Genomic DNA, 24,249 nt, shown 5'->3' with positions numbered 1-24,249 from the left:
TTATCTGGGGCACAGCTTTCAAGGTCTTTTAGGGCTGTTGGCTGTACTGGGCCTACTGACTGTTTATTCTGAATGAGATAGCAAAGTGTGAGTTTTCCGCAGCTTTTGCTCCCCCTGCCCCAACACCTGGGTCAAAGGGGGAGTGTGGTTTGGCCAAAGCATGTGTGACAGTTCTTTTGGTGTGTGTGTACCAAAATGCTTTTTCTTCCCCTCCCGTTTTCTAACTTTTTTGCTTTTGAGGGTTGGGGGGGGGGTTCCTCCCCCAGAACTTTTTGCTTAGTGGCTTTGTTTTGTTTTTTAATTTGGTTGCTACCCCACACTATGATCTTAGTGTGCACTGATTCTGTTTCCAGAGTTGAAGCCTGTCCCCTAAAGCCTACCGGTGCCTACTTTTCCATCATTTGTGGGAAATGATAGAAGTAATGCCAAGTGGCAGGTAGACAGGGGAGCAGTGATAGAGTTTTGGAATGTAAGTAACATTTGGCAGGGTGATGTCCAGAGCCGATGACGAGAAAGAATTCTTGAGACCTCTTTGGTGCAAAATAGTGGTTTTATTAAAGCACAGGGACAGGATCCGTGGGCAGAAATAGCTGCATCAGGGTTGTGGGGGCAACTGATACACACTTGGAAGTTGGGGGAGGTGAGGAAAGGGAAGGGAAGGGTTTCAAAAGCACTTTCCTATGCTAAAGAGGACCTACATGATACTGGAGACCTTGCCATGGCCAAGTGAGGTGGTTTTACCTTCCAGCAAGGAATGAACATGAAGATGGTTGGAAGTTTCCTGGACGAAGGTCACACAGGTCCCACTGAGGCGTGGGGACGGGTGAGTGCAGGGTGTCAGCTTCTGCCTTGACCTCAACTAGCCTTCTGCTCCCTCATCAGGTGTGGGGGCTAATGTTTCAATGAAGAATATGTAAATGAATTCTAAGATAATTCCTTGGGAGTCTTAGTAACATGTCTTGTGAAATCAATATTCGGTGAGGGTCAAGACAGATTTGTCACATTGTCGTTCTGGCCTGTTTATACACCATATCAGGAAATGGGTGTTTGCTCTTTTGGCACAAAATTCTGAGGCTTTTATTCATTTTCTTTATTTGACAGAGCGAGAACACAAGCTCTGGGAGAGGAGGATGCAGGCTTCCCACCGAGCAGGCAGCTTGACCTCGGGCCCCTCTCCCAGGACCCTGGGATCATGATCTGAGCTGGAGGCAGACGCTGAACCAACTGAGCCTCTCAGGCACACCCGTTCTGAGCCCTTTCAAGCTCCCAAGATGGTCAGGCTCTCCTTGGCCCAACCTCCTCTGCAACAGCTTCTCTCTTCACACTTCCATTTCAGCCATAGATGCCCTGCTTTTAGATTCCAGAGCAGGCCAAGGATTCCTACCTGTTCACTCCTCCCTGGAATATTCCGGAGCTCCTTTCACCACACCAGTCCTGTAGCTGCCGCCTACTCATTTTTCTGCTCTCCAGGCAAAGGTCTCTTCTTCTAAAAGCCCTTCACTGATGCTACTGATGCTCCAACAAAGACTAGAGGACCCATCCTGGGAAATTTCATAACTCCACACAGCACCCGGTTTTCTAGTGGCCTATTTACTTGCTCTTGTTCTCCAGTAAATGGAAGGCCTCGAGAGAGCTCTTGTCATCTTTCTCCAGTGCCTGCTGTGGAGCCTTGGGTAGAAACTCCATAAAGATTGTCAAATCAAGGGTAAATCTAGTTCTTACCATACCGCCCTGACGAGGTGAGCCCAAGTATGAGAAAATGAAAACTGGATAGAGTCAAGGGGGACTCTGCACTGACCTTTGTCTGTGTTTCTTTATTGCTCGATGCCAGCAGAGGCTGAGGCGACTACCGAGCAATGGAGGGTGTGGCGATTATGCTCCCAACATCCAAACTCTTTTCCTGGGGAAGCTCCTGAGGGATATTCTGTAATCCCGCCACTCCAAGCTGATGTGGTCGTCCATCTCCCTCACCCGATGCTGTTCTGTCCCTGACGGTGTTCTTCAGTTTCCAGACTTCAGCTGAGTCTGAGCTCTTCAGTCCCTGCGATGAAGACTGGGACAAGTTCTTCCACTGTGTCACTTCCGCCTTCAGTGTTAGGATCGTGTTTGGAGGGTCTGTTGATTTTTGCTGTACCCAGATGACATCATCAGCAAAGTCCAGCACATCTCTGGAGAAACTGAAGGTGTGGCCCGTGAAGGAAGTCCCACTGCCATCCACCCCCCACCGCCGCCCCCAGGGAATGGCCTAGGCCAGATCCCTGGCCACCAACGCAGGAGAACACTGTGGGTCATAAAACTGACCTGGTCTGCTATGGAAAAGCATTCTGCACGGTCGGAATACCCCGCCAAGTATCCCAGGACTCCTGACCAAGGGAGGTCTAGAATCAAAAGTAATAGGCAGTTGTAGGCAACGCTCACCTGGGGCCCAGCTGCTGCAGGCCAGGTGGCTAGGAAAGGCTGAGACTGGGGCCCTTCAGCAGACCGGCTCTGGCCACTGGTCCTGGTCCCAGCAGCTCATCCCCACGACTTCCCACACCCCAGCTGGGGCTCTTCCCCTTCTCCCCCTGCCTTGGTGGCTATCCCAGATGGGCCCTGAGTGCGTGCTCCCATGGGCCTGCCCACAGAAAACACATGTGGCCCTCAATGTCCCCCGAAGTGGTATCACACTACACCACTGCCTGTGCTTTCCACACAACAGTACTTTTCCTCACTGAGTGAAATGTGATGTGGAAACAAAGGCTGAAGAGCAATTATGAAACGTCCTTACTACCTGCAGCCCACTGACAACTCCTTGAAACAGGCAAGGGGCATTCCTCTAGGGACTCAACTGCCTGTGTTGACAGCCTGTGAAGGGCAAAAGGCAATCCTAGCCCAAATCCCCCTCCCAGGATCCTGGAAGCCTACTTTAACATATAAAACTTACTTTGGAAATTTCCTTTTTCTCTAGCCCCCAAGATACATGTTGGCAATCATCTTTCAAGCATAAGGCCCACTGACCTAGGCCTGAAGGGTCTCATGACTAAGACTTTACTAGACCGTAATAAATGACTTTTTGTCAACAACAGCTAGCCCCTCATGGTTCTGGAAACCTTCCTACCAGAATTCCTTGGAGACATACACTATCCTCAAACCCCTCAAACTTAAAAGTATAGAATAGGTCACTCCTCATGACTCCATGGCAGCATTTTTGCCTACAGGACTTGTCTGCGATTTTTAATAAAATCACCTTTTTGCGGCACCAGAGACAGCTCAAGAATTCTTCCTTGGTTGTGAGCTCTGGACACTATGATGGCAAAATCAGAAACTCTAAGGTGCAGGACCAGAAAATGTGCCTAAAGAAGATACAAACCCACAGTTCAAAAGCAAGCAAACAAACACAAAGAAAAAAAATCTGCCCAAAAAGTCTCATGAGGGACTTTGATCAAAAAATAAAGAACCAAGATGCCCTTCAACGGACAAATGGATAAGGAAGATGTGGTCCATATACACTAGGGAGTATTATGCCTCCATCAGAAAGGATGAATACCCAACTTTTGTAGCAACATGGACGGGACTGGAAGAGATTATGCTGACTGAAATCAGTCAAGCAGAGTCAATTATCATATGGTTTCACTTATTTGTGGAGCATAACAAAAAGCATGGAGGACATGGGGAGTTAGAGAGGAGAAGGGAGTTGGGGGAAATTGGAAGGGGCGGTGAACCATGAGAGACTATGGACTCTAAAAAACAATCTGAGGGATTTGAATTGGCGGGTGGGTGGGAGGTTGGGGTACCAGGTGGTGGGTATTATAGAGGGCACGGATTGCATGGAGCACTGGGTGTGGTGAAAAAATAATGAATACTGTTATGCCGAAAAAAAAAAATTTACATATATATATATATATATATGTGTGTGTGTGTGTGTATATATATATATTTATCTTTATGTTCTAAAGGATTCCCAGCAATTGAAAAGAAAATGAAACTGCAACATTTCCAATGGACCTTTACAAAGAAATCCAGCAGGCCAGTAAAAGGAAGGAAGGATACTCCATCTCATTAGCACAAAGTTCTTTAAAACATGTTAAATTAGAAGGTTTGGCAGTTTGGCAGAATTTTTTAAATGAAAACAGCCAGTGTTAGGGTGTACAGAAAGGGAACCCTCATCTCCTCTCGTGAAAATACAAATCGGTAAAGAGGGTCTCAGGTTTGGCAGTACCTATTAGAATTCACAAGGGACAATTCCTTGAGCCAGCAGTTCCTGCACATACGAACGTGTACCTCTGCTTTCTACAACACTGCTTAAGAGAACACCATAAAACACGCAGCTATCTAAAGGACCATGGGTACTGAATACATTAAGTAAAATGGAATTTCCATGCCAAGGAGAACTAGAAAGCCATCAGAAATGAGGAGGCAGACCTAGATATGATGACACAAAGATAATCACGGGTCGCTAGGTTGCAGAAAGAGCAAGCTAGCTACAGAGCAGGACGTATAAATGATTCACTTTATTAAAAGGACACCTGAATTTACTGATTTTGAGAAATATAGATTCACTCATTCAATAGATATATACTGAACTACAACCTATGTATTCATTCATTGTGTATATATAGTCTCTCATCAAAAATTTATGGAAACCTGTACATGCCAGGTACTGGATTATCCTTCTGTGTGTGTTTTCTAATGTGTGATATTTATCCGTCTCTAGGTGTGCTGTTCATCCACAGGAGAAAACACTGAATGCTGCTTTTCTTCATGGGGGGGCAGATTATGGAGCGTGTTTACTTTCTACTTCATACATTCCTGCACTGATGGATCAAAGTTAATGCAAAGTGGTAGCTCTTTTATAATCAGTAACCATCCTGATCCAAGTATTCACCCAATATGCAAAGAACTGTGACAGCCACAGTGTGGAGAAAACAGCTAGGCCAGGAAATGGCAAAGCCTGCAGAGGATCTACTTACAGTTCATAGGAGGGAAACAAAGGATGGGGGAGATGTTCTTTTCTGGGGGAGTTTCTTCACTAGGAGCACGAGTATGGCACTGTGGTTGCATAGAGGCCTGTCTGGTTGTCTGATGTTTCCTGTGTCATCTGTGTCCACCAACCACAAAGGCCATCCTCTCTGGGCATGTCTCCTGGCAGCAATTATTAAGAAGTCCCTTGAACTACTCCATCAGACACAGACCGAAAACGATGGAACATTCTGCAAGAGGTTCCCCTGGGTTCAGAAAGCTTAGAGGTGAGCAGAGTGTTGCTGACAACACTCATAATTAAAACGTGAGGGTGAAAACCCAAGCAGATGGGCCGAGGAGGTGACATAATCAGCAGCACAGGTCAGGTACAGGCAGTGGGGAGCAGTGGGGATGGGACTGAGGGTCTGATGCTGCCGGAATGGATGTTCCCAAGGAAAGCTGGGAACAGAGATTTTCAGGAAAATCTACTTTTGCATCTTTTGGAAATCAATGAAACGCATTTTGTAAAGATTTAAGAATGAGGACCTATGCACAGGTGTTTTAAATTCCTTCACAGTAAATGCGATGCAGTGTAAACATATCACAGAAGTATATGCCATGTGACATCATGGGCGCACATATGCAGGCTCAGACTCTCACACACACACACACACACACACACCCTTTTCAAAGGAGAAAGGGAAAGAAAGCAAAGAGAGTTCCATAGCCCATACTGTAACACGTAGGTGCAGGGTAAGTGGGTCCTCTGAATGTAATTCTATGATGGGTTGTGATAAAAAGGCTTGACTCTGTGGGAAGATAGGAAAGACAGAAATGAGGCAAGGAGCTCAGTTTCAGCAAAACTGTAAATACCCTCCCCAGAAACAGCAAACACATCCTGCTCCTGTCAAAGCAAGGGCCGCTCACTGAACAAGGCTCCGTGACATCCGGCCCTCGGCATACGCAGTCACACTTTGACGGATCAGGGCTCAGGGGGAGGTCACTAAGCAGGACACTCAAAATCGGATGTCCACTCTCAATTTCATCATGAAATACTGAAGACTCAGAAATTGCTCAAGAAGGGTCAGCAAGAATTTGCCTGATGTTCCAGTGTTTTCCAAGTCGTCTCTAGTTTCCTGCCTCTTCTCCAACAAAATGTATAACCCAGTGCTTACTGCTCACAGTTATCTGGAAAACCGACTCCTCCACAGACCTGAAGTCACTAACATTTATGTGAGGAGTCCTCTCCTCCAGGATATGCAAAAAATCAGACCTGAGACACCCGAATCCTCTATCACAACAACCACACACAAAGGCCAATGCCTTTTCCAGCCTAGAAGCCACCTCTGGGCTTAAGCGAGAGCCCACTTACTCTTATTTCACTCGGGGTTCTACCAAGCTAGATCCTCCTCTGCCAATACAGTCTCAGATGCCAGGCGGCAACTAAAAGGCGTATTTACTGTAACAGAATCTTCTATTTGGAAATGGTGAAAACCGGTTTTTATAGGATATAGTAGAATAGCCTCATACTAGAAAATTCTTTACAGATGTTGAGAATTAGACATCTTTGAAGGAAACGCTGGAAAGTTTTATGTTAACTAAGAATTTTTTAAAATTCAGTGTGGCGCCTGGGTGGCTCATTGGGTTAGGCTTCTGCCTTCAACTCGGGTCCTGATCTCGGGGTCCTGGGATTGGGCTCCACATCTGGCTCTCTGCTCAGCGGGAAGCCTGCTTCCCGCCCCCCTACCCCGCCTGCCTCTCTGCCTACTTGTGATCTCTCTCCTGTCAAATAAATAAATAAAATCTTTTTTTAAAAATATAAGACTTGACATTTTATTTAAATGACTCATTTATAAAGAGAGAAGAGAGCACAGGTTAGAACCACTAGGAAACACTGACCTTAGCTTGAGGCCATGGTTTAAATTTTTTTTTTTTTTTTTTTTTTTTTTTTTTTTTTTATTTATCAGAGAGAGAGGGGGGGAGATAGCGAGCACAGGAAGACAGAATGGCAGGCAGAGGCAGAGGGAGAAGCAGGCTCCCCGCTGAGCTAGGAGCCCGATGTGGGACTCGATCCCAGGATACTGGGATCATGACCTGAGCCAAAGGCAGCTGCTTAACCAACTGAGCCACCCAGGCGTCCCGAGGCCATGGTTTAAATCTCAGCTCCACCCCTTCTCCCACAGGTGCCCTGATGGAAATCCCCTTCACTGCTTTGAGCCTGGGTTTCCCCACTGGAATTCATGAGTCTACTCTGAGCACTGAATGAGATGATCCAAGTGAAGCATTTCACATGGTGCTACAACAGCTCCCAGCAGAGATTCACAAACTCGTCCTCGACAACTCTGCAAATTTCTTAAAACCTGACCTCAAGGTGGCACCCGGAATATCTCACATATAGTAAATGCCCAAGTTTAGCCTCCTTGTCATTCACTCGAACAATATTTACTATGCGTCCCTTCTGGGCCGGGCACCTCTCTATCCCCTGGAGATAATGAAGGAGACAAAACACACAGAACAATTCAGATGATCAAAGTACTGTAGGTTATTTCTTTTCAAGGTTCAGACAAATGATGCTCACGGACAGAACTGTCACGACGGAGGGTGTACTGCATTTGGAAGACTGCTCCACAGGTTGGAATGAGGATGCCAGGGCCAGCAAGAAAGTGGGGAGGGGGTCCAAGAGAAGAGCCCCCTAAAATGAGGTCCCCAGCATGCAGACCGGCCACCTACTAACCGCTGCCTCTGAATCTACCCAGCTCTGTTGTCTGGTCCAAGCCACACTTACTTGATGCTGTGTAGCTTTCTCGTGACTATGACTGGAAAGTCAACCTCAAAATATTTTCTTGGGAGAAGATCTTCATCCTGAGGAAAAATACGCAGTAAGTTTCCTAATTCTATATCCCCTCATACACTGACCCTCTTCATGCACCGAGTACTAAGCCTCAAACAGCAACAGAGTATTTCAGGGCCCAAATCAGGAACGATATGGTGAAAAATGCATGTTTCAGGTGACTTCAGTCTCCGTGTGGAGAACGGACGGAGGATGAAAGTTAGGAGGTGCTCACAGCCGTCCAGGAAGAAGGTCCAGGGAGGAAGTCATGGGGAGCCGGAACTGGGGGAGCCGCCACTGGGATGGAGACAGGGAGGCACTGAGAGGCCCTGGGGAAGTAGGACCTAACGGACTTTGCCAAAAAGCAGATGGAGACAGATCAGGGAGGGTCAGGAAACCGATGTGGGGGTGAGGCCAGCAAGTGGGGGATCAAACAGGACACAACAGCAAATATCACAAAGCACCCGCCACGGTGAGGGCAAGCACTGTTTGTGCTACATTTACTTTTTCCTGTGAGAGGAGAGTGTGGTGGGGGAAAGGGCAGGCACTCTGGAGCCGGGGAATGGGGTTCAGATCCCAGGTCAGCCACTTGTCTGCTAGAGGTGCTGGGAAGTCACTCAACTCCCTGGGCCAAGCTTTCCCCATCCACACAGTAGAGAAAGGGACAGCACCTCACAGGGCTGTGAGGAGTCCTGTAGAAATAAATACTCCAGCAGCACTCACAGCAGGACCTGCCAGAGTAAGGGTGGGCCTTTATGATATATTGATACGTGCACACAGATGTGGGGTTGGCCTGGGCCATATATTTATTTCTACTGTGGGTCGCAGTAAGGAAAGTGTGAAAGCCACACACACAAATAGAAACACACAAACACTAACACTGAGTCAAAGAAACGCATCTACACAGAGACACAGAGCCCCACGCACAAACATATGGAGACCCACAGACACAAAGACACAGAGATACATATGCAAAGATACACAGACACACACACGGAGGTACACACACCCACACAGAGACACAGACACACACACTCACAGCCCAGCTCCATCTGTGTTGCAGTCTGGTCACCCCCTGGCCATCCTAGCACGTTCTCTCCATGTCTGTCATGTCCACTCAGCACTGATGACTATTCTTGAACGCATCCTCTCCTCAATCCCCAGCTGCAGAGACACCCCTTTCTGGCCTCTTCCAACCACACCCTGTGTATCACCTGCAGCAGCTCCTCACGACCCTATGGCCAGCAAGAAACAAGGTGCTCCGCACCTGCTGACTTGTTCGGCAGCCCCCCCCCATGTATTCTCTGAACACCCGTGTCCACCCGTACTTCTATTCCAGAAATACAGAGCCAGTTTGCTCAAGGGGAAAAGACGAAAGCAAAGCCAGGTGCTGGCGTCCAGAGTCTGGTCACGGTGTCGCTACTGCAGCCTGGGAGGACACCCCCGTTTCTGACGTGAGCCGCTGCACAGCAAGAGCACCGTAAATGCAGACAGTTACCCGCGACGGGAAGCAGAGACTGGGAGGTCGCCCACCCCGGGATCAGCATGATGGGGACAGAAATCACGAGGAAACGTTTCCTAATAGGAGGGGATCCCGAAGGGCGAGTGTAAGAACTGTAAGTCCAGCTACTGCCCACCCATGTGGAAAATCTCAGGGGGTCTGGTTTGCGGGAGAGGCAGGGAGACAGGGAGACAGGAGGGCAGAGAACAAGACCACTTCCTGGCGTATCAGAAGACACAGGCCGGGCCATCCCCACCGTTCACACTCACAGCTGCCACGCATGCCTGGTTTGGTGCAGAATGCAGTGATGGTTGAGCCACCTGAGGCAACTGGGAGGAAATGTTTGGAGCAGATGAGGACGTAACTTCTGCTAGGATACCCCACAACACCCTTCCAGAATGTTACTCCCACGATAGGAAAGGTTAAGGAGAGTCTAAAATTCCAAGACAATGAGAACGATTGCAAGCAAATTAAAGACAGCATACACTACTATACCTTGTGTTGGACTTCTTACCTTATTATAAGGAGCTTTCCCTTGGGATGTCTGGGTGGGCTCAGTCAAGTGAGTGGCAAACTCTTGATTTCGGTTCAGGTCATGATCTCAGGGTTGTGGGATCCAGTCATGAGTTGGGTTCAGTGCTCAGTGGGGAGTCTGCTTCCGGATTCTCTGAATCCTTTTGCTTCTGCCCCTCCTCGCTCATTCCGCCTCCCTCTCTCTCAAATAAATGAATACATCTTAAAAAAAAAAAAAAAAAAAAAAAAAGAGTTTCCCAGGCATCAGATACCTGACCCTCAGAAGAATTCTGAATAAGGGGTCACTGTGGAGGGAAAGCTATCCAGAGGCACACCTGGAGCCTCTAAGGAACAGACATCTTCTTTCTGGGCTTTGGCAAAGGAGCAAAGCAGCTGCAGCATGTGACCCTTCCACTTTTGATTCTGGGATTCCTAAGCCTGTCTGATACCATTCATCAGGAGCTGGCATGTCACAGGAGGTGTGGAGGACACCCAGGACGGGGCCTTGCTCCAGGACAGCAGCCAGGGACAGCTGTGAGGAAGGACAGCCCTCGGATTCAAAGAGGATCCCGCAGGGCTGACCGCAGCACAGGCTGCCCAAGGTGACACCCTTCCCCTGCATCCTTGATCCTAGGGTTGTGTGGAAATAGAATTTAGGAGATACAGAGAAGCCAAAGTCCCTTAAATGGGTTCACTACCCCATGACTCTTTATCTGTGATGGTACTGGCTCTCCTGGGCCCTACTTTTGCCCACTGCCAGAGGCAGGAGCCTTCAACTGTTCCCACAGTCTTGGGCCCGAGATCATACAGAATGAGCTCCCACCGTGGTGGAAGTAGAAAGCCTGTGACCCGCTGCTAAGCCTCTGCTGGTACAGCCCAGGGACCATACAGGGTGGAAGGTGCATGAGACCATGAGACTGGCAGACAAAATTTTCTCCACACTGTCTAGAAGCACAGATCTCTCAATTCGGGGATTAGCAAACTTGCTGCAAATGACCAGAAAGTATTTTAGCCTTTGCAGGCCAGACAGCAACTCCTCAAACTATTCAACTCTGCTGTCATGCTGGTAAAGCAGCCATAGAGAAGACTTACATAAATGGGAGTGGCTGTGTTGCAATAAAACTTTATTTACAAAGACCGGTGGGTAGGTGAAATTTGGCCCTTTCAGCCTGGGCTCCAAAGTCCAAACAGGCATTCTTTTTTTTTTTCAAGGCTACTAGAGTTTTTAAAAAACCCTTTGGTATTTGCCTTCCTTACTACTGGCAGATTACCTTTTTTCTTGGAAGGGGTACCTAAGTCTCAGTGTACCTGGACCAGAAATTAAAATGTCAGGGGGCACCTGGGTGGCACGGTGGGTTAAAGCCTCTGCCTTGTCTCAGGTCATGATCCCAGGGTTCTGGGATCGAGCCCCGAGTCAGGCTCTCTGCTCAGCGGGGAGCCTGCTTCCTCCTCTCCCTGCCTGCCTCTCTGCCTACTTCTGATCTCTGTCAAATAAATAAATAAAACTTTTTAAAAAAGAAGTTAAAATGTCAGATTTATTCCTTGTCGACTCAACTATATGACATGAAGGAGAAACCAAACCTCGGGACCAAGTTGAAAGGGTGTGGGGCTGAGAGGAGGCATTCCTCCAGTGGCTTCTGCTCACATGCACACGTTCTGCACCTGCATTCTGCTCCAGCTCCTTCCACCACACCATGGTCACTGAGGTTGAGATGCACCACCGACTGACGGACAACAAAGACCCCCCTGAGCAAGCACAAGGCTCTGGACAGAGAACAGGGAAGCAACCTGGACTTGCGGGACCTACAGTCTATTCACTCCTGGTTCTGCCACTAACCGGACCCATCTCGTTTCCTGTGAGTGAGCGTAGTTATACCTGTGCTTGCTCGTTAACAGAGCAGGTGAGGGATCAAATCAGGGAATAGCTATGAAAGGCCTCTGTGTCATATCATTATCACCCAGACTTGCACATCTCTAAACTATACTGAAGACAATGTCATGATGACAATAAAATCTTTGCGATTGTCAATACAACAGGCACAGGGGCTCTGGGGCTCACAATCCCACTGGCAGGGTCTTTCACACATGCAGAGGACACGTCTACAAGGGTTTTTGTCAAAAGCCCTGTTTGTAACAGCAAAGGAGGAGAAGCCAAGCACCCATCCTTCACCAGGGCACCGGTGACATCAAGTACGTGGCTGACGGTGGCAGCAGATGCAAGCAGCTGGGGACAGGGGCATGAGAAGGCAGTCACTGTATTCCTTCTGAATATATTTTTAACATGTTGAACTAGACAGGCACCTTCACAAATGAAACAATTCGGGAAAGAAGAGGGCAAATGTTCATTTACCTTTAATCTCCAGAAGGTGGTCTCCATCGTAGTCCCAAGATTTAGAATTTGACAATGACATTCTGTTTCCTGTAGAAATGCCTTTATCAGCTGACTGATGACATGGACTTGACTAAAATATCCTGAGAAAGAGACACAGAGACAAGCTATCCCTCAGTGAGGTCGGAAAGCATCCCTGCAGAGTCCGCCCCAGCAGAAGAGCAAATGAAGATTCTGCTGCTCTTCCTTCGGGTCAGTGATTTATCTGTGGACTCATGGGAGAAATCAACTTTCATATTCCCTACCTTTATTTTTTGTATTCTTAAATTTAAAGCTGCTAAAACCACAGTAAGTACAATCTATTTAATGATTTAATAGTGGAATTAAAGATCATAGAAATAAAATGTCCCTTGCAGCACCTGGATGGCTCAGTCAGTTAAGAGTCTGCCTTTGGCTCAGGTCAGGATCTCAGGTCCTGGGATCAAGGCCCACATTGGGCTCCCTGCTCCAATGTGGGCCTCTGGGCCTTCCAGTCATGCTCTCCCTCTCAATAAATAAATAAAATCTTTAAAAATTAAAATAAAATATCCCATGATTGTACATAGGAAAGACAAGTGTTTTACATCAAAACATCAGATCTAATGTTCCTCTTTGAAATATGCTTTTTCGAGGCCAGGTACAAACTACACAGGACTCAGCTAAACCTCAAAATGCGAGATCATGACAAAATAATATTTTGCAGTCAGACTATTTGTAGACCGTTTGTAGATAAATGGCCAAGCAAAATGAAATAAAAAAAAATAAAGCCGTATTTCTTACCATAGTCCCTTCATCTTCATCCTGCGTAGGTAAAAGCCTCTATGCTTATAAAATGACCTCACAGACCGTCTGTGGGAGAGAAAGGCATGAGCAAACATTGCCCCCAAAATTGACTTATTCAGCTCCAGGGTGGGGAGCTTGTGTAAAGAAGATGGGAAATAAAAGAGTGGAAAAGGAAGATAAAATCCATGTTCTAAAGTCCTGTTGCTTAAAGCATAACTATCTTAAGAATGAAATTTGAGTAGCATTTAGACACTTACTGCAATGTGATATAAGAGTTCTAGGTCTATTGATTCTCCTAATACATAATTTGAGATTGTACTTTACAGTTTATCTTGCATTTTATGTTTCTAGGAAATCATTTTTATTTTATGTTATAGAATATCGTCCACAACAGACTGGATATTGAAACAAAAACTTTAAAGATGCTCACCACACCCTATTTGGGAAGCCCTTTCTTTGTGTGCTGCAGCCTGGACATGCCAGCCCAGGCAGAGGAAGAAGGCAGGCAGGCCGCTGACATGCTGCCTGGGGCACCCAGCTCCCCAGGGCTCCAAGGTGGGTCCCTGCCTCTGGTTAGGAAAGCTGCCTCAGGCGCCCAGGAGGGAGGCTTCAGTCCTCTTAGGTAGGCCTGGCCCCATCTTCCTAAAGCCTGGGTTCACCCTCAGCTCAAGGTAAGATCCATGTCCTTATAGTCAGGGACCACCACTTTAAACGTTCTTTGCATTTCTTACAGAATCTACCCACAAGCTCCATCTTTAGGGCCAGGATTCCCTGCATGCTCAAGGACTGGGATCATTTGGCTAATTTCTCAATCTGATTGAGATTGAGATGAATCAATTGCAATCTCAAATCCTGTCTCAAATCTTTTCACTGCCTTGATAGAAAGGACTTGCAGAGACTAATAGTGCTACTATCACTTTAATAAGGCCAAAAAGGTGATTCCTTACTTAGACAGTTCACAGTAAAAGATAGCACAAATGGCTCTTAAACATATAAAATGATCCTTAACTTCAGCCCCAAAATAAGAGGAATAAAATAAAACAAATTTACTGTAAGATACCATTTTCCAGATTAACCACAATGAAAAGGTTCCTGTGCTGGTGAGGATGTTGGGAAATGAGCACTTTCATACGCCACTGGAGAGAGTGAACACTCTCTTTTGAAGAAGGAATCCCTAAAACCTCGGGCCTCTGGTCTGATGAGGGGACGTTGGGAGGGAGGGAGTCACTTGCCTCTATTAATTCTGGGGGCCTTCCTCTCCTTAGACGGTCTTACAAAATGCTGAATGGAAGGGTCAAGCCAGTAGCCAAGGCTTACTGCAGACCTAAAAGGGAAGAAAGGAGGCAGGCAAGGCGAGGTCAGTAGGTTCTGACCCAGTTCTCAGGAACCAGGTCAAAGAGGACCATCAGCTACCTCCAACAGCCAACAGAGGCAGATTCATGCTCCATTACAAATCTCAGCAGACTCAGCCATCCGTCTTGGTGCTCACATACACGGCCCCTCGTCACCAGCCTCCCTTCCCCGGCGACCATTTCTTCTCTCTCTTTGCTCAAGTGCCTAACTCCCTTCCCAGGGCCCTACAGAGCACAGCACCTCACCTCATACCTCACCTAGAAGACCTCCCACCATTTATTCCCTCAGCAAACTCACTGGCAAGAGCCAGTCAGACAACTCTGCTTGACCACAAGTTCTGTGTCCGTAGGAAGGGAGATCCGAGATTGTTTCCTAAAACTCACAAAAGACTACCTAAGCCTTTCCCCCAGCTCTGTATTAGGTACCAGTCCTTCCACATCCCTCAGGCAGGTCATAATGGGAAAACTAAGAACCGATAAACACAACAGCTACAACAATAGTGCAGTAGCCTGAACTCTGGTCTTCACAACCTAGAAAATGCTATGGTAGCCTGAGCTCTCCCCGGTCTATATTACAAGGAACCAAAGTTTTAGTTTTCTAAACCAGGAGCTGAAGCCCAGATTACCAGTGAAGGTCTTCTGCCAACCATAAGGAACCAGCCTTAAGGAAACAAGAAGTAACAGAAAAAGCCTGGATCCCTAAGGCCATGTGAAGCCATTTTGGCCCTTGCCCTTCAATGGCTATCTTGGGAATTAATAAACATCTTTACCATTTAAACCAAACGGGGTAGCGCAGCCAGCTCTTGGTTTCAACTCAGGTCACGATCTCTGGGTTCTGGCATTCAGTCAGGCATCAGACTTCATCTTCAATGGGGAGTCTGCTTCAGGATTCTCTCTCCCTCTGCCCTCCCCCCCTCATTCTCTCTCGCTCAAATAAATCTTTAAAAAAAAAGTAATAAATCAATCAAATGGAATTGGTCTTCTGTTATTTTACCATGAAACATCCTAAGTGCTAACCTGAGTACGTTACCTCATTCCCATTTGCCTGATCAGTAAATTGAAAAGGGTAGGGCACACGCGACTGTGTGTGTGTCTGTGTGTGTGTGTGTGTGTGTGTGTTTTCACCCAGCTAGGTTCTAAGTTCTCAGATATCCATCTCAGACAGATAACATATGTTCTCTTCATATCCACCGACAAGGCTTACTGCTGTCCTGACTATGGTCTGTGCTAATCCTGTACCTGTCCCCACCAGTCTCCCACAGATGGCCATGTGCCCACCTCAGCAGACACCCGTAAGGAAGCAAATACCTTTGGCTACTCAAGGCAGCAACTCAGCACAGAAACACACTAAGTACGCACTAAGGGACACAATTACCCACAAGCCCAGACTGTCAAGGAAAACTGACCCACAGACTTTTACAAGGGTGAACACACTCCATTGTCTAAAACAGTGCTTTTCAAACAATGAATTGTGACCCATACACGTTCACAAAACCAATGTAATAGTCTGCAAATCCCTGGCTCAGAAAATGCAGATGGTAAGAGTTAAACAGAAAATATCAGCATCCATTACATACTATAAGAGTTAAAGACTGTTTTGTGAAGCTGTTGTTGAAGTCTGTGTTTGGGGTGTAAATGCCCTGAGAAGTTTGTTCTCCAAACCAACAAAACCAAACAGACTCTTCAACACAGAATGGTGACTGCCAGAGGGTAGTGGGGGAGGGGGGGTAGCAAAACTGGTGATGGGGATTAAGAGGCACACACTTCCACTTATATAAATAACTCACAAAAATGAAAAGTACCTCAGGAATATCATCAATAATATCATAATAATGTACTGTGACAGACAGTGAATACACATAATCGTGGTGAGTGCTGAATAAAGTACAGACTTGTCAAATAAGCAATGCTGCACACCTCAGATTGATATAACATTGTATAGATCAAACTGTATTTCAATAATTAAAAGAGAGAAAATTGTGTTCTCACTGTTGGTGATTTGATGGGCACTGTCCTCAAAGGCATCATCTAGTGCCGTCTAGTGGTTAGAGCCACATCTGCAGTTGAGAAAGAACCACAGACCAGAGAGGAGACTAGTCCTCAAGCATGGCTGGCTGTCTGGTTGGAAGGGGCCTTCCAAATGACCTGGTCAACCCTGACATCCAGGGCAAGAACCCTTCAACAACACCAAGCCACCGCCTGAGCACGCCCTACAAAGAAAGCACTCGCTCCACCGCTGAGCAGCTCTACCTACTAAAAAGCTGACCAAGCTGCCTTCCTCTAGGAGCTCTTCCCTGGACTTCCTACTGCCCTCTCCTGGATGACACGGAGCAGCTTCTGTATTCGCCCTCAGCTTGACACTATTGATCCAGACAAATAATACTTCTTGAGTGTCTGCAAAGTCCAGGCATTGGTAGACAGAGACAGAGACAAAGTAAGAGCTTATGCCAGATGAAGGACAATAGCAGGGGATGAAGGACCTGCATCAGACAAGGTCAAAGGGAAGGCCTCTCTGAAAAGGGGAGGGCTGCGTGGACTCCCACAGAATTGGAGAAAGCTGTGCAGAAGGAACTAAGGATGGAATGAGCAGCTGATAGAAATGCTCTGGGCAGGAAGTGCCTTGGAATGTTCCAGTAGCTGCAGGTAGGCAGGGAGGCTGAAGAACAGCAGAGAAACAGGAGAAACTTCAGACTTCTGGGGTCTCTGTAAGTGTGTGTGTGTGTGTGTTAATTTTTCTGTTTTAAAATTTTTCTACACTACCCATATGCCATATTTCACTCTAAGACACCATCAAATATAAGACTGAAAAAAGAAAGAAGAAACACTGTCAGTTAGTCAGTGTTCTTCCTATTGCTTAGAATTTTATTTTGATTTTGAGTTTGTGCTGATGAAAACGCCCTTCAGATGTATTTGAACAGAATGAAAGGGAAAGGGTGAGTGACAGAAATTGGTTAAGTCTTTTATATTTAGGGTCATGATCCTTCCCAAATTTATGTGTGTATGTAAAGAATGAGGTAGGGGTCAAAGTCTGTTTTGTTTCCACTTCAGTATCCAATTCATCCAGTATTATTCACTACAAAGACTCCCCTGGGTCACCTGGCTTGTTCACCTGTTGGGCCTGGTCCTCAGCTTAGGTCATGATCCCTGGGTGCTGAAATAGAGCCCCACATTGGGCATCCTGCTCAGCAGGGAGTCTGCTTCTCCCTTTCCCCTTCCTCCCTGCTCATGATCTCTCTCTCTCTCTCTCTTTTCTAATAAATAAATTAATTAATAAATAACTTAATCAATCTTTAAAAAAATAAAATTGAATGACTTCCTTTTCCCCACTGAACTGACACTCTGGGCAAAAATCAATCAACAGTACCTGTTGTGATTGGTCTATTTTTAGACTCTATTCTGTTTCATTGATCTATCTTCACACCAAAGGGTTTGATTACTGTCGTTTCACTGTTAAGTCTTGAAATTGAGCAGGAATAAGTAGTGTGGGTTCTTCAACTGCATTCTTTTGAAAACTTGTTTGGCTATTCTAGACCCTTGGCATTGCCATATACATGTGGCATCAATTTGTTCATTTTTTCTACAAAAGAGGAAAAAGATGGCTAGGAGTTTGATTGGGATTGCATTGTTTGCATGAATCAAATCATGGAAAACAGAAATCTCAATGATGTCATATCTTCCAATGCATAAACAAAGCCTATCTCCCACTGATTTCACTCTTCTTGAATTCCTCTCAACAATGTTTTGCTTTCTGTAGGCGTTTCATGTCTATCATGAGACTTACTTCCAGCCAGTTTGCCTTTTTGTTGCTGTTGTTGTTTTTTAAACAGGCTCCACACCTACCATGGAGCCCAATATAGAGTCCAAAGCAGGGTCTGAACTCACAACCCTGAGTTCAAGACCTGAGCTGAGATCAAAAGTCAGATGAGTCATCAACCGAGCCACCCAGCCACCTAACCAGTTTATGTCTTAGATGCTACTGTAAAATATTTTAAATTTTTATTCTCCTATCCATGTACATTTATCATGCATCTGTCTGACAAAGAATTCCTATCCAGAATACATAATAACTCCAAAAAGTCAAAACCAAAAACAACATTGACAACAACAATGGGCAAAAGATGAACAGACAGAGCCCAAAGATGTAGGAATGCCCACTAAACACATGAAAAGGTGCCTAACTCAGATCATTTGTCACCAGGGAAATGCAATGTGAAAGCATAATGAGATGCTATTTCACCCTCACTGACAACACAGAATGTTAACGAGGATGCTGAGCAACTGAGTGTCAGTATATTGCTGGTGGGAAGTGTAAACTGATCAACCACTTTGGAAACTAGGCTAGTACTTCAATATGTCCCCACCCTGTGACTAAGCAATCCCACTAAGCAAGTTCAGGAGAAATTTAAGACTTCTGTAAGAAAGTTTATTGTAGCCTATTCACAATGACCAAAAACTTGGATACAACAAAATGTCTAACCATCAGATGAACAGATGAATAAATCGTGGTTTAAACACACTACATAGAAAGGAGGAAACTACTTTACACTGATGAAGATTCTTTCCTTGACCAAACTCTAGCCAGACTGCTCTGAGCCCTCTTCTCAAACCTGGCTTATCATATACCAACTCCAATAAACATTAACATAGTTTCTAACAGCTCCAGGTCCCAACCCTGCAACACAGGTCCCCCTTAGTGCCTGCCTGAGGAAACTCAAGGCATCTACTGAAAAGTCAGGCCCTTGTCTCCCAGTTAGCAAATACGGGCAGTTTCATATGGACCAATACGTATTCTACTTTTTGTCATCTGTTCCTCCCCTGACTTTACTCATCCCTGGCCTTACTTCTTCATTCTCTTTAAAATGCCCTCTGTACAAATCAAGGCAGAGTTTCATTCATGCAGGACTCTTTTCCTGATTCCAACAGTTATTACTGATTAAAATCTGTCCTCTCCACTTGAACCATCAGGGTTTGTTTACCTTTGGAAGTGCACACAACATGGATGAATCTCAAAGAACACACTGAGTGAAAGAAGACAAAGGAATTGCATATGACAAAATTCCATTCACACGTTGTTCAAGCCCGGGCAAATATAATCTTCCGTAGATCCTGAAATCAGAAAATGACCAGCGGGGGTAAGGAGACTAAGTACAAAGAGATACGAGGGTAACTTCTGGAGCTTCAGATATATTTTATGTCTTGTGTTTGGGGCTGGGACACAGATACACAATTGATCCTTCAACAACACAGTGGTTGGGGTACCCATTCCCGTGTAGTAAAAAATCTGTATGTAAATTTCATCTCCCCCCAAATTTTACTACTACTTGCCTACTGTTGACCAGAAGCACTACTGGTAATAGAAACAGTTGATTAAAGGTATTTTGTATGCTATATGTATTATACATTTTATTCTTTCACTAAAGTATGCTACAGAAAATCATGAAGAAAAATACATTTGCATTACTGTGCTATATTTATAAAAAAAAATCCACATATAAGTGGACTCATGCAATTCAAACCCATGTTGTTCAAGAGCCAACTGTGTACATTTCTTAATGCTCATCAAACTGAACAATGAAGACTGAGCATTTTCTTTTATACATTATGTCTTCTCCCCTGCTCACCTATCTCCAGTATCTTTCTTCCCCACCCTTCTGTCTCTTTGGAATACCTGGGGAAATCCTTATTTTCTTTCTTTTTTTTTTTTTCTTTTAAGAAGGCTCCATGCCCAGCATGGAATGCAACATGGGGCTTGAACTCACAACCCTGAGATGGAGACCTAAGCTGAGATCAAGACTCACATGCTCAACCCGACTAAGTTACCCAGGCACCCCTACCTAGGGAAATTCTAAAGAAAAACAAAAACAAAAACCAATGAGAGATGCAGCTGACCCTCCAAGTTCCCCTTTCAACATACACCTATCCCTGTTCCTTAGTAAGAGGACCCCAATTTTGTTCAAGGTACCAATCTTCCCTGTGAGAAATTCTCCCCTCCCACACATTCCTGCAGCTAGGAGTAGGGCCACATGCCTAGTTTTGGCCAATGACATGTATGTTGAAGTCTACACAGTATGGCTTCCTGAAACGTTATTGCTCTCACAGACTTAGACATGTGCCTTTTGTCAGTGTCTCTTTCTTCTCTTCCTCCCTGGAGTCCAGCTGCTCAAATGAACTAAGAAAATGGTGCTATTCCCTGGCACAAACCTATTTTTACTCTGAGAAGCAAGCTATGGGACCTCTCAATCAATTCACAATTAAGCTACATTGCAAGTCAAAACGTGTAGGCATCAAAATGAAAACAGCAAGTCCAACTGGAAGTGAGGAAGGATATATGCATGGCTATGTTAAAGCATATGTAAGAATTTGGTATCTAAGTTATGTTTCAAATCCATGAGGGATATAGACTATTGCTAGATGGTGTAGGGACAAAAAGGGCTACTTTATATTATACAAAATAATAAGGTTAGATAAATGGTCTAAACAATAGAAGCCAAAACCATAAAAGTGCTAAAGTAAAATGTAGTACTGGCTGAAAAAGGTCCTTTAAAGCATTATCTCAAAGCGATGAAGTCAGACTGCCAAATCTGGTACCATAAAGATTCAGAATGAAATGTATCATGAAATGTATGGTACAAGCTAAACTCAAAGACAAGCAAGAGTTTGGGACAAAAAACTACAACAAGTACAGAAGCCAAAGACTACCACTCTACATATAAAAATTCTTACAAATCAATATAAAGGGGCACCTGCGTAGCTCTGCCTTTGGCTCAGGTCATGATCCCAGGGTCCTGGGATCCAGCCTTGTTTCAGGCTCCCTGCTCTGGAGGGGGGCTTCCTTCTCCCTCTCCCTCTGCCTGTCACTCTGCCTACTTGTGCACTCGCTCTCGCTCTCTCTCTCTGCTGCTCCCCTTGCTTACGTTCACACACACTCTCTGTCAAATAAATAAACAAAAACTCAAGAAAAAAATCCAAAAATAAAAAAGTTAATAACAAAAACATAAAAAATCAAAGAGACAACCCACCGGGAAAATGCTAAGGAGAAAAGGTTCATATAAAAAACTGACAGTGACAGTGACCAACTGAAAATTCTCAGTCTTCCTACTGATTATAAAAATATAAACTTAAGGGGCAACTGGGTGGCTCAATAGGTTGAGCATCTGACTCTTGATTTTGGCTCAGGTAATAGTCTCAGGGTTGTGGGATCTGGCCCCATTCAAGCTTTGTGCTCAGCGGGAAACGTGCTTCAGATTCTCTCTCTCCCTCTCCTTTTGCCCCTTTCCCATTCTCTCTCTCCCTCTTTCTCTCTCTCAAAATACAAAGAAATCTTTTTCTACTTCCCAGCTCACAATTTAAGAGACTAAGATTATTCTGTGATAGCATCTCATTTACCATGGGTGAGAACAGAAATTGACGTAACCTCTTCTGAGGACCATTTTGCAGACACTTCTCCCCTGAAACCCATCTCTTTGAAAAATTCAAACACACATGCAAAAACGTTTAACACAGCCCTAAACAGCCACCCAAATGACAAACAAAAGTGTTGTCACATGAAGTAAAACCACACTGTGGAATACCATCCGGCCAATTTTAAAAAAAAAAAAAAAAGAGGCAATAAATTATATGCCCAATTTATTCAAATTAGATTACCGAGTGGAGAAAATGTATTCACTTTTGTCATTGAAAATGTTAATCCTCAAGGGGCACCTTGCTGGCTAGCTGGAAGAGCTGGTGATTCTGATCTGGGAGCTATGAATTCAGCCCCATGTTAGGTAGAGATTCCCTAATAACAAAATCTTAAAAAAAAAAAAAAAAAAAAAAACTTTAAAAGAAAAGTAATTAGTATTCTAGATCTGAGGCCAGTGCTTTCCATATATATTTTCCAAATTTAATTTCTTACCTTTTGGAAAAAATGGGGGGGTGGCAAAAATCCAGAAAAGCCATGATTTATTCGACTTTCTTGATGGGCAAGTTTGGCAGCTAATTTATCCTCACCAGAATATTCTCATTCTAAAGTGACACGTCTTCTCTGGGGAGGGAAAACAGCATCCCCTCACCTTCAGAATATCTCAGGTCAAAATTTCAACCCTGCTCTCTGGGCTGAGCTGTGTAGATGTCAACACTGTGCTGGGAAGGAAGGCGTAGGTCTCCGGAAAATGCTGCCTCTGCCAAGACGTGATCCTGTGACCCACTTGCACAACAGTGACATTTTTCAATGCAGGTGACAGCAAATTAATTTTTTCACAACGGAATTTCAGTCTTAACAGCCTTTGGCCTGGTTTCTAAAACACACAGACTACTCAAAACCAATGAAATGGACATGGTAGTCTTGAGACCTTGTCAGGAAATAGAACCTTGAGCGTCTACATTCAGTTCCTTGTCACTCTGCTGGCTGAGAAATACTTGCTAGGAGTCTACATGGCATGGGACACTGAGACATATGTGGTCCCTCTCAGCACCATTATTCTCACAGTGGAGGGGGGAGGACAAACATTAAACGAGACTCTGCATTGAGACAGGACTGACTGCCCCGAAGGACATGCACAGAGAACAGATAGTGGGCTGGACCTTGTCTGTAAGCGTCAGGGGCCTCCAGAGGGAGCCGCATCTGACATGAGCTGGCAGAGTCAGAGGCTGGGCATCTTCTTGACTCATGGCCTCACCCACATCCAATCTGTCAGCATATCCCAACAGCTCTTCCTTCAACATGTACCCAGACTCTGGGCGATTAACAGCACTTCCCCTCCTACCACCCTGATCCAAGCTGACAGTATCTCTTGTCTTGGAATATTCTAGGAGCCTCCAAACTGATCTGACTGATTTCACCTTCGCTGTTCTCAACAGAAAACTGAAGTGATCCCATTAAAATCCAACTCAGGTCACTTCATTCTTCACTTCAAAATCCGCCCCCACCCACCCCTGCCTGGCCTCCAGTGGCTCCTACCCTAGGTCCCTAAGACCCCATCTGCTATTATCCCCCCTCTCCCCGACTCTGGCCTTGTTATTCCTGGAACAAGTCAGCCCAACTCTCTCCACAGAGACCTTCCTACTCCCCCTTCACTCTGCCAGGGACACTGTGCCCACAGACATGCACAGGGCTCACTCCCTCACCTCCTACAAGGCTTTCCCACCTTTGTCCTCAGGGGGCCTTACCTGGCCATCCCAGCTTAGATGACAGCCGCTTCCAACCTTCCTACAGCATCCAGCACCCCCTGACATGCCAGATTTCTTGACTCTGTTTTCTGGCTGCTTCTCACTGGAAGAAAGGCTCACTAACTGTTCCACCCCGATCTGTTTGGGTCACGTCTGGAACCATGTGAGAACTGTGCCTCTGGCAATTGAGTAACCATTCAATAGAGATTGTGGAGTCACGGCATTCACCTGAGGGGAGATGAGAGCTCTTGAGTGAGGGGGGATTGAGGAGAAAGTGTCTGGGGCAGAGGGAGCGGCCGAGCTGCCCTAAGACCAGTGGGCACAGAGCACATTGGAAGGACTGACCAGATCCCGTAGTGCAGCAAAGGTGATTGGGAAGCAGGACTGGAGAAGGAAGATGGACCAGGTGTGCAGACACTGAAGGAACATTTGGGTCCATCTCCAACAGCTACAGGAAGCCAGGAAACTGGGGCACCTGGGTGGCTCAGTCGTTAAGCTCTGCCTTCAGCCCAGGGTCCTGGGATCGAGCCCCCAATTGGGCTCCCCACTCAGCAAGAAGCCTGCTTCTTCCTCTCCCACTTTCCCAGGTTGTGTTCCCTCTCTCGCTGTGTCTCTCTCTGTCAAATAAATAAATAAAATCTTAAGAAAAAAAAGAAGCAGCAGCAGCCAGGAAACAAGAAACTAGGCAGCGATATGAATGCGTGGGGCTTCCACAAATCTCTGGATTCCAGGGGAGACAGTTCTTGGGGGAGGTTGATGCACCTGGAAGCTCACCAATCACACTAGCACTGTGGATCACACCACAAATGACCATAGC

The 24,249-nt window shown here is 45.7% G+C and overlaps 1 long non-coding RNA gene across 5 annotated transcripts in view; it reads right to left on the bottom strand.

The window, feature by feature from the left end:
* Positions 1–670: 670 nt before the first annotated feature.
* Positions 671–24,249, bottom strand: part of LOC132026843 (uncharacterized) — a 29,950-nt gene continuing 6,371 nt past the window's right edge. Inside the window, exons 2-9 of one of the 5 annotated variants that reach the window (XR_009407017.1) lie at positions 12,931–12,999; positions 12,133–12,254; positions 9,784–10,004; positions 7,724–7,800; positions 5,673–5,747; positions 3,227–3,332; positions 2,302–2,378; positions 671–2,177 (exon numbers count right to left, since the gene is read on the bottom strand). This is a non-coding gene — a long non-coding RNA (uncharacterized LOC132026843). The remainder of the gene's footprint in view (positions 2,178–2,301; positions 2,379–3,226; positions 3,333–5,672; positions 5,748–7,723; positions 7,801–9,783; positions 10,005–12,132; positions 12,255–12,930; positions 13,000–24,249) is intronic. The other 4 variants (XR_009407016.1, XR_009407019.1, XR_009407020.1 and 1 more) reach the window with 4 other exon arrangements.

The sequence above is a fragment of the Mustela nigripes genome, chromosome 11 (assembly GCF_022355385.1).
Source record: "Mustela nigripes isolate SB6536 chromosome 11, MUSNIG.SB6536, whole genome shotgun sequence".
Taxonomy (NCBI): domain Eukaryota; kingdom Metazoa; phylum Chordata; class Mammalia; order Carnivora; family Mustelidae; genus Mustela; species Mustela nigripes.
This window is presented reverse-complemented; position numbering and strand designations above follow the sequence as displayed.